Genomic DNA, 15,057 nt, shown 5'->3' with positions numbered 1-15,057 from the left:
AATGAATGTTTAATTCGTAATTATTCTTCACAGTCACCTGAACGCGTAAAAAGTCGCGTAAAGAAAATGCATGTATGCCATACAAAAACAGCAGTAAAATAACTGTAATGAATTAAAAGATTGGTGCTAATATGAGGTTCCGTTCCGTATCCAAAAAACGCAGCTGAATAAAGAGCCGGCCTAGAACACGGAAAGTCAAATTGGAGGCTGGAGAGTGAAGATAGAGGTACAATTACCGGAACTGCCACTACTGTCAAGTGTCAAAGAGGTCACGAATAATTTAGCACGCAAGCTGGGAGCTGCGAAGCCTTCAGGAGGAACACGAGAGCCAAGAGAAAGCGGGGTGGTGAGAATGGAGGGGAAATAGCTACGCCCGCAGGCTGGGAAGAGCCTTGCTCTTTCAGATTACCCTCTCTAGCACTTTTGTGCCTTCACGCCGCCCGTTTTCCTCCTTTCGTCCTTCTCTGTTCCTCCGACACAAGCTTTGCACCGCTTTCGACAGCCTTCTTCCTCCTTCTAGCCGCTCTTCGCTTCCTCCTTGACTTCCCTTTACCGCTGACCACTTCGCGCGTTAAAACGTCAAATTAAAATCTCGAGACGCTTTGAGAACGGGACGATTAGAGTTGCCAGAGGGGGAACAGTTTCCACGATAGCGATTGTTCGTTATCCTCCTCTTATTCTTTTCACTTTCTAGAGCTTGCCAACCTGTTTTCTCGCTCAGACACCTTCGGCTAGCTCCTCCAGATCCTCTTGCCGCTCCGTGGTAGCCTTTGACTCGCGCTCGAGCACTCGGACCCGACTAATAAGATACACTGGTGACGGTACTACGTACAACAGACGCGGACTTGCAATATCAGCGTGAGTTAGAGCGAACGGCGATCTCGTCGACGCCACCTGAGCACTACGACTGACGACAACAACCGAGCCGCCGGCCATCGTATCTTTGGATAAGCCTTATCGGTGCCCAAAGACCCCACCCTTCGCCCATGGGCCGCATCCCTCGCGATCCTACTAGCACGTTCTCGCGTTGAAACGGCTCACTGCGCGGCTGTTGGCGTGTAAACTCGCTAAGGCGTTCCTACGAGCATTTACGGTCCAATTTTCGACGCTTCCTCCGCGAACAGCTGTCGCGAATTCTTTGGCAGGATTTTATGCCAGCTTTTCCTTCCCTCGGAACTCGATTTCCGTTGACCACGTACCGTGCACGTTAAGACAGAAATATCTGTACAACGATCCGTGGTATGAATCGTTTTCTGACGACGTAACGTCCTATGCGATTATCTAGAGTATCTCCTTAGCCCGTTTGCGATCATGATGATTTTTGGTGGTCTTGCGTTGGGTGAATTGCTGCGTCGAATCTACGACGGCGGCGTGCACAGTGTCATCTGTAAAGAAGAATTGCTTTCAATTTTATTTCTTCGAGCAACGATTTGGGCTCAATTAAAGGCTTAAAGTCGTTCGTGTATGTTTGTGATTCTAAAGGGAATTGCGAAAGTATTGACATTCCATGTGAACAAACGTGTCCATAATGTTCACTTAAGGTTGTCTTATATTACTTAAGGTGACTGTTAAAATATTACGTTTATTTTGAATCGATATCAAACGAATTTTGGGGAAAGAAATATAGCAAAAATCCTGCTATTGCGTCTCTATAGTAGAAATAGATATAAGTAAATTTGTCGCTGATGTAGGTCTCCATCGATGTCGATGATTTTTAAATGCGTTATAAATCCCGACATTTTGAGTAACTGCTTCCTTTAAAAAAGCTGGCGGTCGACCTTAGTTTCCCAGATATTCGCAAAAAGACTTTCGTGTATAAACACTCTACGACGGCAGTCTGCAGCAAGCGTACACATGTAACGGGTAGCTCGTGTGGTGTTGCACGCTCTCGAAAGAACAACTAGCTCAACTCAAACCTAATTGCAGGACATTAACAGAACACGCTACTTTCAATATTATATACCTACCAAGACCTAACCTAGACTTAAATCAAACCTAACCCAGACCTTACAAATTTTTTGTAAATATCTAGGAAGCTAAGATCAACCACCCACATTTTGTCAAAAGAAAAAGTTGTTCAAAGTGACGACATTTGTAACATATTTAAAAATCATCAAATCAGCAAGAACCTACGTAATCAGCAACTTCACTCAGATATGTAGTAATCACTGACAGTATAGTATCAAGATAACTACAACAGATACGAGACAAAGCTTCGAAATACCTTGAGAACAGGTACTATCAGTGAAAAATGCGACATTATAAGGATCTTAGGTACTTGGGCGCGATGAATTGTGTGTGGGGCCGGATGCATACGGGAAGCAAGGCGTGTTTGCGAGTAAATATTTCTCCACTACCAACACATCATGCCACAACCCGAAGACGCCACTCGGCTCTCCAAGATTAGATAACAGTTGGAACGTTTGGTACTGTCTACTTGCACAACGAGCAACGTCCTCGAGACGCTGCTAGATCTACAGTGTGCAACGAGTATAAAATATATTCGACGTTTATTACATAAGAAAATACTCCGTGTTGCAGACAATGGATGCTGAAGAAGACGTCGATACAGACGTGTAATGTTAGACATAAATTATGCTGCGATTAACACATGGAAATGAACCACCTTTGCTTCGTTCGAGAAACTAATATAGATAGAATTAGATCGAATCACATAGTGAATACCTCTATTCTATCAACACATCACAATGTCGGTAGATTCACTTATTAAAAGATTTAGTTATTTTTTATTATTGTTTTATTGAATGTGGTGATAATATAATAACGGATTTAAATAATAAAAATGAAAAAAAATAAGATAAGAAATGGATTGCATAGGATACGTACAAATGATTCGTTTCATGTCAATGTAATCGATTAAGTCTGTATCAGTTACAATTAAAGATAGAGTAGATGTCACGTATAAGAAAATATTACGTAAAACAAAATACAATGGCATATCATTTACGTATAGACAGTACCGATGCATTAAACAATATAGTACATATTTGTTTTAATAAATACAAAATACCATGAAAACATATGTACACTCAGTACACTTGGGGTATTATTTCACTAAATAGATGCGAAATTTTTAAAACTGATATAACCATTAAAGTACTATGTAACTATTATTAGAAATATTTCAGAAAATATATTGAATTTGTTCGAAGTACAAAGTAAGACCACTTGAAGAACATGGTATTATATGTTTTCTTTTTTTCTCATTCTGAATTCAATTACAATTCTGTCAAATAAAGAATTTTTATATGATGTTATTTAAAATTTAAAGAATGAAAAGAAAATTATTAATGATTCCACAAGGATGACATAACGCCGAAGACGATATAGCAAGAAAATATTTTTATAGTGCTGCAGTTAAGGTTCAATAGTATAAATTTTTCTTCCATTTTTATTTTGTTCAAAACTAACATAAATATTAAGGTGTCTTACTCTTTCTGACACTTCTTATGTAACCCTAATTGGACACCGAAACATTGGCGTTCAGCGATGACTAAGCTCCAAATTATGAACAGTGGTATGCGTATAATTGTTACAATGGTATGCGTATAATTGTCACAGTGGTATGCATTTCATGTGCACAATGAAAGACACACAAATATGTCAGATGCAAATCGTACGACCCAGAAGCGACGGTATAATCGAAAATCAGCGTATCATGGAAACAATAGCTCTTAAGTCATAAATTTCCATCCAAAACGTTGCGTGATCGACGTCACCTCTACACTTGTTCTGAAGCATTGACTTGGACGATATTTCCAGCAGAAGCAGGTTAAACGTGAATAAGTGTCAACTAGAAACCTTAACTCGATAACAGTGAAGAAACTCTGTTTAGCTTCCTCCGAAGAAATAACAATGCTAACGGCTGGGTATTGCTATTACATTGCCAAGCGCCAACAGTTGTTTGCCAGCATGGAACACCCGTTTGCAACTCGACAAAGAGGTACTGTTCAACGCAGAAATCCGTCTAGCCGAGAGTGTTGTACCTCTTGTTTGCACGGCCTAACTCAAAATTATGTCAGGAAGTTCGCGCGTCGAATTTCACTCTCGACGATTATGCCTTTCCAACACGATTTCCATATTGGATATTCCCGTCAAATTATTCAGAATTCTTGAACCATTTCGGAAACTACGTAAGTATAGATACCCTCTTCACTGATTTCAGAAAAGCATTTGATGTTATTGTAGGAAACTCAGAAGGGCTGTCTACATTTGACTCTGACATAAACTTATTTGGATTGATGTGGAAGGATGTGCCCAAGTAGTTTCAGGGGAACACATTTCATTATCCGAGTAAACTGACTAATGAGCCTAACTGAAATTGAAGTAATGAGTCAAATATCTTCTCTTTAGCTGCAGAATGAGTTACTCGTTAATAAACAACTCGAATTGTGTATTTAATTGGCTTAAGTGCCTCATACTGACATTATAAAATGAATTCATGCAAAGCATAGTGATTTTGACGAATTCTAAAATAAAGGTAATCAAACCATAGAAGAATATTTTATTTACTAATAATGATTTCATGTTTACACTTTTGTTCAAGAAACTCTTCAAGTTTCTTTTCTGTAATGAACTAAGTATTGTTATGTTAACGTGAGTGAAAGAATTACTTGCAACTATACATACGGTCTTAACTCTCCAAAATTTATTGCTTTTATTTTCACAATTAACGAAATCCTATTTATTGGGAGAATGATAATGCTCTTTGTGTGAATGATGAGTTTGAGATGCAGCTATTTAATTCCATCACTTGAAATTTAGATACAAATATAGGACGTGTAAAGAGTAGGAAAATACGCAAATATTGTCAAAATGATGCACGAGCTATTTGTGATGAACTCGCAAAAACAATAACAAAATGCTAGTTTGTGAGTAAATACATAATCTATGCAACTAATTACAGTTTACCTAACCGTTCTAATTATACCTCCGTTATAGAACAAGCGTATATGTACCTATATTTACATATTATATTTGAAGTCTCTAATTATAATACTTAATATTTAATGCAAACACTTTTACTGGGGAAACAGAGATGAACGTAAAAATGTTTAAAATACGAGAGTCTAGAAGTATTTTGAAATATTCTTACAAGAACATAATAAATTCATCGAAATGGGTAGCTAGATATTTGGATATTGACAAAAGGATTAACATGTCATAAATCAGAACATTTACAACGATTGCATTGAATAAAATAAGATCATAAAAGTTACTCTCTAAAATATGACAAGTTAAAAAGTTGTGTGCACAGTGAAATAAATGTAACGAGACAGTTGTATGTCGTCGACCAGAAATGAAAAGTCACAAGAATCTTATTAGCATTGCAAATTGTCAAGGGTGCCACGGTATCGTTACATTTTGTCCTCGTGAAATAATAGTCCTCGCGCGACTCATTACACCTGTAATACGTTCCAAATGCGAGATACGTGTTAGCATACCAGAATTAAAGGTAAATTTTCACTTTCAGAGGTACAAATACGGTATTCACGTAGAGATTGTTCTGCTATTTGGAATTAGGTACAAATCTAAATTAAATCTTGTCTATATGCCAACGGTTGGCGTATGCTTCTTTTAATTTGAAGATATTTTTCATTTCATAATTTCATTCTTCTTTATCATGGAGGAAATAGAGACTCCAATTTCCCAACCAGAGATTGAATCAGGACTTTTTTAAATCTGACATTCGTATGTTCTTAATATTAGTTACAGATAATAGTGAATTTTAAGAAACACTATATGTGAGCAAGTGATACATTTAGTTACTTAATTGCATAAAAATGTATGTTTCAATATCTTATTTTCTCAATCACTATTAAGTTTGCAATTAAGATTAGTTACAGATAATAGTGAATTTTAAGAAACACCATATGTGACCAAGTGATACAACATTTAGTTGCTTAATTGCATAAAAATGTACGTGTCAATATCTTATTTTCTCAATCATTATTAAGTTTGCAATTAAGATAATCTCAATGACATTCAGTACTCTACAATACTTATTTTAAAAACTAAATTGATGTCTTATTATTTTAACAAGTAGATATTCTGAATCCGTCAATCTAAATCATTGCTCTAAATTGGTCACTGTGCCTCGACGTTAATTCCTATACTGCTTGTTAAATAGCATCTGACAAAGCTTCATTGTCACTTCCATTCCTCACCTCTTCGTTTCTAGAATTTCATTTACTTTTCTTCTTCTCCCTTCATATTTCCTATTTTTGAAAAATAATGGATGCCCCTATCATCTCACTTATATTCCAATCCAAAAAGATTGGACCGCAGAAAATGAAGGAGCCCAAACAAAGAACGTTCCTGGACGACATTTCAGTATCATCGCCGAGGTGCAAAATGCGTTCACTCTGATTAGCGCGGCCACGAAAGGTGGCAAGTTTGCCGATAGAATACTGATTACGGTGTACGAGGTATAATCGAAACACCGCATGGCCGGTGGCATCGTTGCTCGTTAAATGCCCCTTTAACGTGGCTGCAGATGCGCCCCGTCATTCATCCGGTCGATATTCGCGGGTCGGTATTAGCAAAATTGCGTGAACTAATTAGCTGATTAGTGATTAGCGACGTAGCTTCCGCCAATTCGTTTGGGATAGGATGATGAATTACTGTTTTCGGCTCGTTACTGTGGTATACGCAATTCTACTCGACCTAGCCGTCTAGTCATGTTGGCGGTCATCGATCGGAAAATTTCCCCCTGACTTTTGAAGTCTAGCGCGTGTTAATGGATCCACCTTCGTGAGAATAGAAGAAAAACTACTGTTAGCGTGATTTTGTTTTACGAGTTGCTTAAACTTCAGCCTTCTGACTAAACCTTCAACACATTTACTATGGTATTTTCTAGCGTAAACTAGTCTTTATCTTCACCATTTCCTTTAGAATAACTGTCACAATTTAACGAATATATTCTGGCCAGGTAAACATGGGTTATACTTGCACTCTGTAAGCTCGTTGCTAATAATGAGTCACAAAATTATATCGTATGGATGGACGCTATATGTGTGCATACTGCTATGGGAAAATTGTGCATTAGTTTACACGTTTTATACATCGTACTCATACTATTCTAAAGCTTCTTTTTAACAGATCTCTTTTTTTAAATGGAACCCTACAATTTTGTTTACATAAATTGATTTCTTGTGTCATTTTGCGTATAAAGGTGACATGACAAACAAGAAGTCAACGAACTGCTTGACTTTGAATATGAAATCTCATTTGAAAGGCTGTTGTCATTTAAATGCATACGAATGATATTTATGCTGAACAGCTATGTCCATATATACATCAACAGAATTTGCAGACACACAGATTATTAGTTATCAAATTTATTAATTAAACTGGTCTATTTCATCAATAAATGACATAAAGTATTCTTCAATCCTCTCATATCACGTATTCGAATTTACCGTTACAATGGAACATTACGAAACGTCGCGATCATGTAATTCCAAAGGATAAATTTCATTAGCGACCGAACTGGTAAGTGATTACAAATCCAAATAAACGTGGCACAGGTAATCATGCGAACGCACGTTCCATAACAGCACTGCGCTAATGTATTGCTACGCGTTCTGGTGATACCACTGATCATTCGAACGTGGAGCAGAGGGTATAATGCTCGAACGCACACCGCAATATGCGCAAAAACGAGCCAAGAGAGTACTCGTACCTAATTCTGCGGTGATTTCGTTGTGCATTTTTAAAATAAAATTGTCCTGTTGAAAATTGGATCGAGGAACATTTTATTATAGTTAACATATAAATGCAAGTCTATAACATATACAATATTTCTGTGCTTAGAAAGTAAAATGACATGGGCTATAGTTTCAACAAAGTTGAACCTTATTGAAGATGCCTTCATTGAAGATATAATTGATGATTTTGGTAGCAAAAGAGAAAATTAAACCATTTTCTAGAAACGAAGATACGTAATACAGAATTGAAGATATGAAGTATTTTGGAAAAGGAAACATACGATTTATTTCGGTTTGCTTTAAAACCATAACTATTTGAGGGAAGCCTTTTGAAGAAAAAGATGTACTGATTTACAGAGTCATTTACATATACTTAAAAGATTATTTAATTGTGAAAACTACTGGAACACATTTCTTCTAATTTACCTTATTTTTAGTTGATGCATTTAATTCTTATTTAATTTTCGCAATTTTAATACAATAAGCGAAATATCTTTAAAGTTTAAGCTTGTGAATATAATTATTTTTTGTGCACAAATGTGTAACTCATTGTATAGGCAGTCTTTAATTTACTTTAATTTACTTTAATTTCACAGCTGGTTCAAAGTAAGCAGTTAACAAGTATACATGTACACGTCTAAGGCAAATCTATAAATGGAATTAATTTAGTAAATTCCAAACACGTTATCTAATCTATAAATACATTTTATGAGCACATATTTCTGCATGTATTTTTTCCTAAAAATAAAAAAATTTTCTACACTCAGGTATATTTTGTTAAATTTCTACACAGATATAAATTTTCTATTGTACTATGTGACTTTTAAGAATTATCCTGTATGAATAATATATCTTAATATTTGTTTGTGGCTACTCGCAACTATAGTTACCAATTTATTGAGCGGACAGGACATTCCATGATAAAGGGGTATCAAAAGTCAAGCGTAATATCAATAAAAAACTGGCTACCATTCACGAGGGTAATATGTCTTATTGCACTTTATTATTATGAATATAATGGTCTATATAACTGTCCGTGCAGCGAGATATTGTGTAGTTCTTTTCTTAGTAACGATGACTAGGAAGTTTTTATTTGACTAAAGCGTGAATAGTGAGCCGGCGATGGTAACGTGGAAAAGAGCCAATATCGTGAATACAGCCATGATCACTGGAGAAATTACGTTAAACCCTATTTAAAATAGGGTCGTAAATTTTAAGAACATACGGTCACAATGATCGTTTAAAGAAATAGAAGAAACTTCATAATTTGATGGATACAATGGCAAGGTATCAGGATAGAAGATCGTATTATAAATCAGTGAAATATTGAAGCACCTTTCATAGGGTAAAATAGAACATTCAATACATACATGCAGACAGTATTCAAAAATATTTGATTGTAAATAAATAATATCTATATGATATAAATAACAACTTTATTAAAAAGTAACTTGCTAGAATTAAATAACACTAGACAATATTATCATAAAACTTGGTTTCCATTTTGAAATCCAACCTACTTTCCTTTTATTTTCATTTGAATTTATTACAGAAAAATATTCTGCGAAGCGTACTTTTTAATTAGCATTTTTAAACAAGTTACAGTTATGCCAAAAAATTTGATTTTCTTTTTCAAAATTAGTAGCATCAGTAACTGCTGCATTGAACCAACAGAAACCGTGATATAAATAACTTTAAAAGTAAATTAATAATAAATACCAAATGCCAAGTTACAAATAATTGGGAAAAGGTTGTTCCACGTGTAACGTCATGTATTCTGTAAACCTTACATTGAATTACTTATAATGCAAGAACTACCTGTCGACAATCTGCGATAAGTATCGGGGGAACATTCTCCAACAACTGGCAAGCCGCGGTTATTACGAAATTCCATGATAAAGCGTTGTAAAATTGAAATTCAGTGGCTCTTGAGGCATCATCCGTGCTGGATGTATGGACATCGAATCTCCGGGATAGAACTGAACTCGTGCAATGTAAAGTATGGTGTAGAGGTGAATGTTAATCAATAGAACAGTCCAGTTTAGAGAGCGCATAAGAGGGAGGTGAAATTATCTCGTCTTCCAGAAAGCAAAGTAGAGAGTGGTTTGTTCGTTCACGAAATCAAGGAAAAAGCGACGGATAAACAGTGAACGGTGTTCCTTGGAGGGTTGGACGGATTTATCTCGCAGGACAGCGAGCAGCCCTGACGTGCCCAAAGAGACCTTATGCAGGGTCTCTCACGGAAGGTCTCCAATCATGAGATTGCTCAATTGTAGCTTCGTTTTTGTCGTGACCCCTCCCCTAGCTCCTATTGCTTCTTTTTCGCAATCCGATTTTTCCATTATCCTGGCGGGATGAAAGAAGAGGGCAGGATTAAAAAGCGTGACTACGCGTTTCTGGAGGTAACAGCTAAAGAAGAAGAAGAAGAAAGGATCCATATTACGATTTTCTAAGGCTTTGATTCTAGATTTTCGTAGATATTGAAATGGTTGTACCATAAAATTTTTATAAAATGAGTGAAACGCGATTGTCATATGGCCCACGGCTAGAGGACTAATAAATCAGTTAGCTGACAGTCTTATGCTGACACTTAAACTGAAGTATCCCATTTACTGATACTTTCTTTGTAGTATCGATTTATGCATATATCAGTTTATTCCTTTGCACGCGAAAAAAAGCTTGTACTGCATGGAAAACAGAGCAATATTAAAGTGGTCGTTAATCGAGAACATTAAAGCACGGACTGGCAAATAATTTTCCCTCTGTTGTTTCACGCTTTTAAGTACATTCTTCGAGTAACCCCTTTAACGCTTATTAGTATCGAGCAGACCAAGCGCTTACTGACGCGACAAAAGTCACTTACCTCGATAATGAGATCGACTTTTCTGACTTTTATTTGTGTAATACATACGGTACTGCCACAAACGACACAACAAACTGCTTCATACAAAAGGAACCGCAATATATATATCAGATAAAATTACTTTATCAAAGGAAGAATAAGGGAACTGTGCATTGGCTAATAATACAGAGTATGTATTTACATGAAATCTCATTTTTATGCGAAATGGTATGTGTTTAACAAAGTATGATGTAGTAGAGAAATTCTTTTTGGAATAATTAAGGGTAGTTATCCCTGTGCATTATGATTTCTGTTGAGCTGCATGAATCAGAGTTAGTTGAAATAAAAGATATACTTATGAACTGACTAATTGCTAAGTAATTACACGATAAATAAACGAACTACCAACTGGATTTTCAAATATTTCGTATTCTTCTCCATGTTCAGCAATATAGTAATGCATGAAAACTCTTCGTGAGACAAGGAGTTAAGAGAAATATTAGAATATAACAAATTCATTGACTGAAGATGTTAATATAATTTAAGGACCACTTACTTTTCGCTAGTGTAGGAAATATATTTATTATGAGTATACATTCAATCATACATTTATTTGAATTTGGTATTATTTAGAGCAAATGAGTTTCGCTTTCGACCTTCAATTATACCTTCAATTATATATTTCATAAATCAAAACTATGATGTTAATGTATGAGCTGGTGACAAGAAATGTGACACTTATAAGTACGTTGATAAAAAGCCATGGGTCTATAATGAAGCAGCACTGTACGATACACTTTTACAACTGTAAAGAAGGAGACGACTTTAAATTGACTAAAATGCTCAGATTTTCATGCATGAAAGTCTTCCTGGTTTACATATTAGCTTTTTCGGTTAGGTTGTTGATAGCAGTTTGCTTAGAGAATTGTTCTATTCTCTAAATCTTGAGACATGTATAGCTAGTAGAACCTCGATTAATTGCGTCTCTATTATTCATAGGTTCTTCTAACGACGGTTACTGCAATTCAGGATAATAATAATAAAAGTACAGAAGAACATCACTTGAAACTTGAATTACGATTTAATACTAGTCTGTCAAGAATAATAAATATGATATCAAGAGAATGCCTCAAGTTTAAATCTCGTATTATGCTAAATAAACAAGGTCCAACTTCAATTTGAAAAATCATTAGAAGTTTAGTAATCACGTCTTTTACATTATAAGAAAACTAAGAAAGAATTTCTGTCTTTCTTATACTCTGTGATCGACACTTTAAATTCATAATTGGCTTCTACACTCAAAATAATGCAACTATCGTGTGAATTCTTAAAAATCAATACCCCCTCTAACTTTGTCACTTTTCTTCGTGTCAAAAAGGGAACACTTCAACCAGTACTTCTATTTTCTCCAAAGGGAAAGAGGTTGACAGAATTAGCTAACACGAGAACAGAAGTTGGAAAAGCTCTTCTGAGAGCATCCTGATGCTGTTAACAGAAGGTGTGTCAATACGACTGCGCACAGAAAAGAAACGCTTCCTAGCTAAATAGCTATTCAGCTTGTTTAATCGGCCAAGCCACGCGCAATTACCTTACAATCGGAAGAGCAAACATAACTGGCATTTCACGGTTTGTGAAAAGCCATTCCCCAGAATAATACTACTTACGGAATATTTCGTAAATATTCCAGCCACTACATAGAAAATGAAACGAGCTGTCACCATGCGAAATTTTTTATCTCAGAGTATCCTTAACTTCGAGTATCAGTGCTGCAACCTCCCGTGAATAAATTTCTTTTAAACTCTTTTTCGATTGCTTCGCGGATACTGTAACCCAAAGTCTCATCATGCACCATATCGGCATTTAAACTAAAAATACTGCTTCCACATTGTGCCTAGGTATGCTTCACTGCTATCTGAATCTTATCAGAGAACGAAACAGACCATCGATCGTAACGCCGACTGCAGTATGTTATTTACATAAAAAGCAGTAAAACGGACATAAGGTTTACACCGGTTACATATACGTCACATTTATCGTTCACAGGAGGAAACATTCACTACACGTAATATTTGCTGCTGTTGTATCTACGTTAAATGTTCTAGGCACCCAGTTGCTAAACGCAACATAGCCTGCGTGATATGATTAAAGATATTTTGAGACGAAATAATACCTTTCTGTAATTTTGTGAGAATCTATTCTCAGTTCCATAACTTACTAAAACTATACTAAACACTATACATATGCTAGAATACAACATGGAAGTATTAAGTACATCATAGTAGAAAATGCTATAAATTTTACAATGAATTACGTGTATCTTCCATCTAATAGGTATACCGATTTTAGTAAAATATTATTTGAATTCAGGCCTCTGGATGGAAATAGCTTGAACTCAATTAATTTAACTTGAAGCAATGAAAAGATAGTAGGGGTTATTCTACGCCAATACAATCACTGTTCTACCTTGATGTCAGTGATTTTGATAGTATTAAAATATATATATTGAAATCCATGTGCAATTAAGGAGACTTAAGTGATAAACAATTTATTTAGATATGTACATTCTTTAAGATTAATAAAAAAAGCGCTGAAATTTGTATCTTTAATAGTTTGGAAGATATAAATTCAAACGTGAATGCAACTTTCGTAAAAATGGACAAAAACTAAACTTTGGGGACTTGTATTTTTTAAGAATTTCGAAATTATCAAAATGATAATTCATGACTTAATCCCTCCCTTAAATGCACATGGACTACAATATATTTCAGTATCGCTAAAATTTCTGACATCGAGGTAAACGTGATCGAGTTAGAGTGGAATAGCCTGTACGTAATAATGATTTTTTACACGACACATTTGTGTTAATTTGCTCGAAGTTTATATTGTATAAATTCACTGCTTTCAAGATGTATCATTCTGAATCAAGAAAAGTTGGAAGAACTTCAGCTTCACTTGTAACTTCAAAGGATATTGCAAGCCAAGTAAAATAACAGGTCTCACTGGTAAAGTGGTTTCAAGTTACTTGAACAGGAACGGTTTGAAATCAAACAATTTGACTATACTAATAAAAAGTAAAGCATTTAGAATTTAACTGAAGTAGAAATGCCTCACGTACTACAAGGATTCTAATAAAGTAATTGCCTAACCAGAAAATGTAATTTTACGTAAGAATAAAAATTAATAATTTCTTGTGTGAATAACATAAGAGAAACAAGAGTAAAGAAGTTAACCACCTAAAATTCTCACCTGCAAGTCAATTCTGAGGCAGTTATTTTTAGCAATTTAGAATTTAAATAGGTACCAGTTAGAAAAATAATTAGAAAATAGTCAGTTAGCTCAATCCATCAGGCCTCGAACAATCAGTTTAACGAACTGCCAGTCTCAAATTACATGCTTGTACGATTCAACCAATTGTTATCAGCCCTGTGTCACCCCGTTAAATATACATATTTGCTGATTACTAACGAGTTCCCCAATTATTCCACGCTTCAGGTCATAGACTCATCAGTGACCCTCTAAATCGAACCGAATCGCCTCTAAACTTAACGATTCTGATAATTACCAATAAATCCAATTGGTGCATTATTACCTAATCATATAATACATTTCAGCTACTCGGAAAAAGTGACAGCTTATAGGAGAGTGGAGAAGCAAAGCAAAATAAAACTAGTAAATAACTATTAAATATGTAGTATTTAAATATGATTATTTAATTAAATATGTTGCGAAGTTGCAAATGAAAGTTTTACGTTTTTTTTCATTTGAATGTATTTGTATTCCGTTTTAGGATTATGCACAGTTGATGACTAATAGTCCTATACGTCTAGTTGCATTTTATTTACAATATTTACTTTAACTTTTGACCAATGATTTTAATCAGCTTGTACTGTTATTATGCGTGTAATGGTCGTTTTTTGTGATTGATGATTATAATTATACTTTGCTTTATTTTTTGAATTTTAATAAATAAGCTACAATTTCCAATTCATTCATTCTTCAATAACATGAATTAGATAGTTTCTTAACGTATTCATGAATAAATAAACAAAAGTATTACCATTGAATTAGTCTTAGTATAACATTCGAAGTAAGACGGAGACATTTCCATAGACTGGGATATTTAGACGAAATTAAAAAAGTTAGAAATGTTTACACTTGGAGAGGAGACCAAATTGGTACTTCACTTAAAAGAACTGCAAAGCTGATTATTTAATGTAACCACCACCGATTAAAAAAAAATAGCTTTCCAATTAGCAATGAAAAAGAACAAGAAACAAACAACAACGAGGCAAACTTGCCCTTCAGCAAAAGAAAAAATAGTTTCGCTTGGTTTCGTGGAACATTATTAAGATCTGTGTCTTAATTACAAAATAGCAATGACAGGTATGTATAAATAATTGTACATGAAGTAAGTCTTCCAAATTTCATCATTATGTCCCAATTTGTTTTTCTTCTGTATTTTTTTCTATATAATTTACGAAATCT

The 15,057-nt window shown here is 35.0% G+C and overlaps 1 protein-coding gene across 7 annotated transcripts in view; it reads right to left on the bottom strand.

Moving 5' to 3' along the window:
* The window catches only part of LOC143186354 (CUGBP Elav-like family member 1), a 537,153-nt gene that overhangs the window by 460,604 nt on the left and 61,492 nt on the right, over positions 1-15,057 (bottom strand). For all 7 annotated transcript variants that reach the window (XM_076390000.1, XM_076390002.1, XM_076390001.1 and 4 more), the window contains exon 2: positions 706-1,385. The gene's annotated coding sequence lies outside the window, so the exon portion shown is untranslated. The remainder of the gene's footprint in view (positions 1-705; positions 1,386-15,057) is intronic.

The sequence above is a fragment of the Calliopsis andreniformis genome, chromosome 12, assembly GCF_051401765.1.
Source record: "Calliopsis andreniformis isolate RMS-2024a chromosome 12, iyCalAndr_principal, whole genome shotgun sequence".
NCBI classification, from domain to species: Eukaryota; Metazoa; Arthropoda; class Insecta; order Hymenoptera; family Andrenidae; genus Calliopsis; species Calliopsis andreniformis.
The sequence above is the reverse complement of the archived record's forward strand: the minus strand, read 5'-3'. Positions and strand labels throughout refer to the sequence as shown.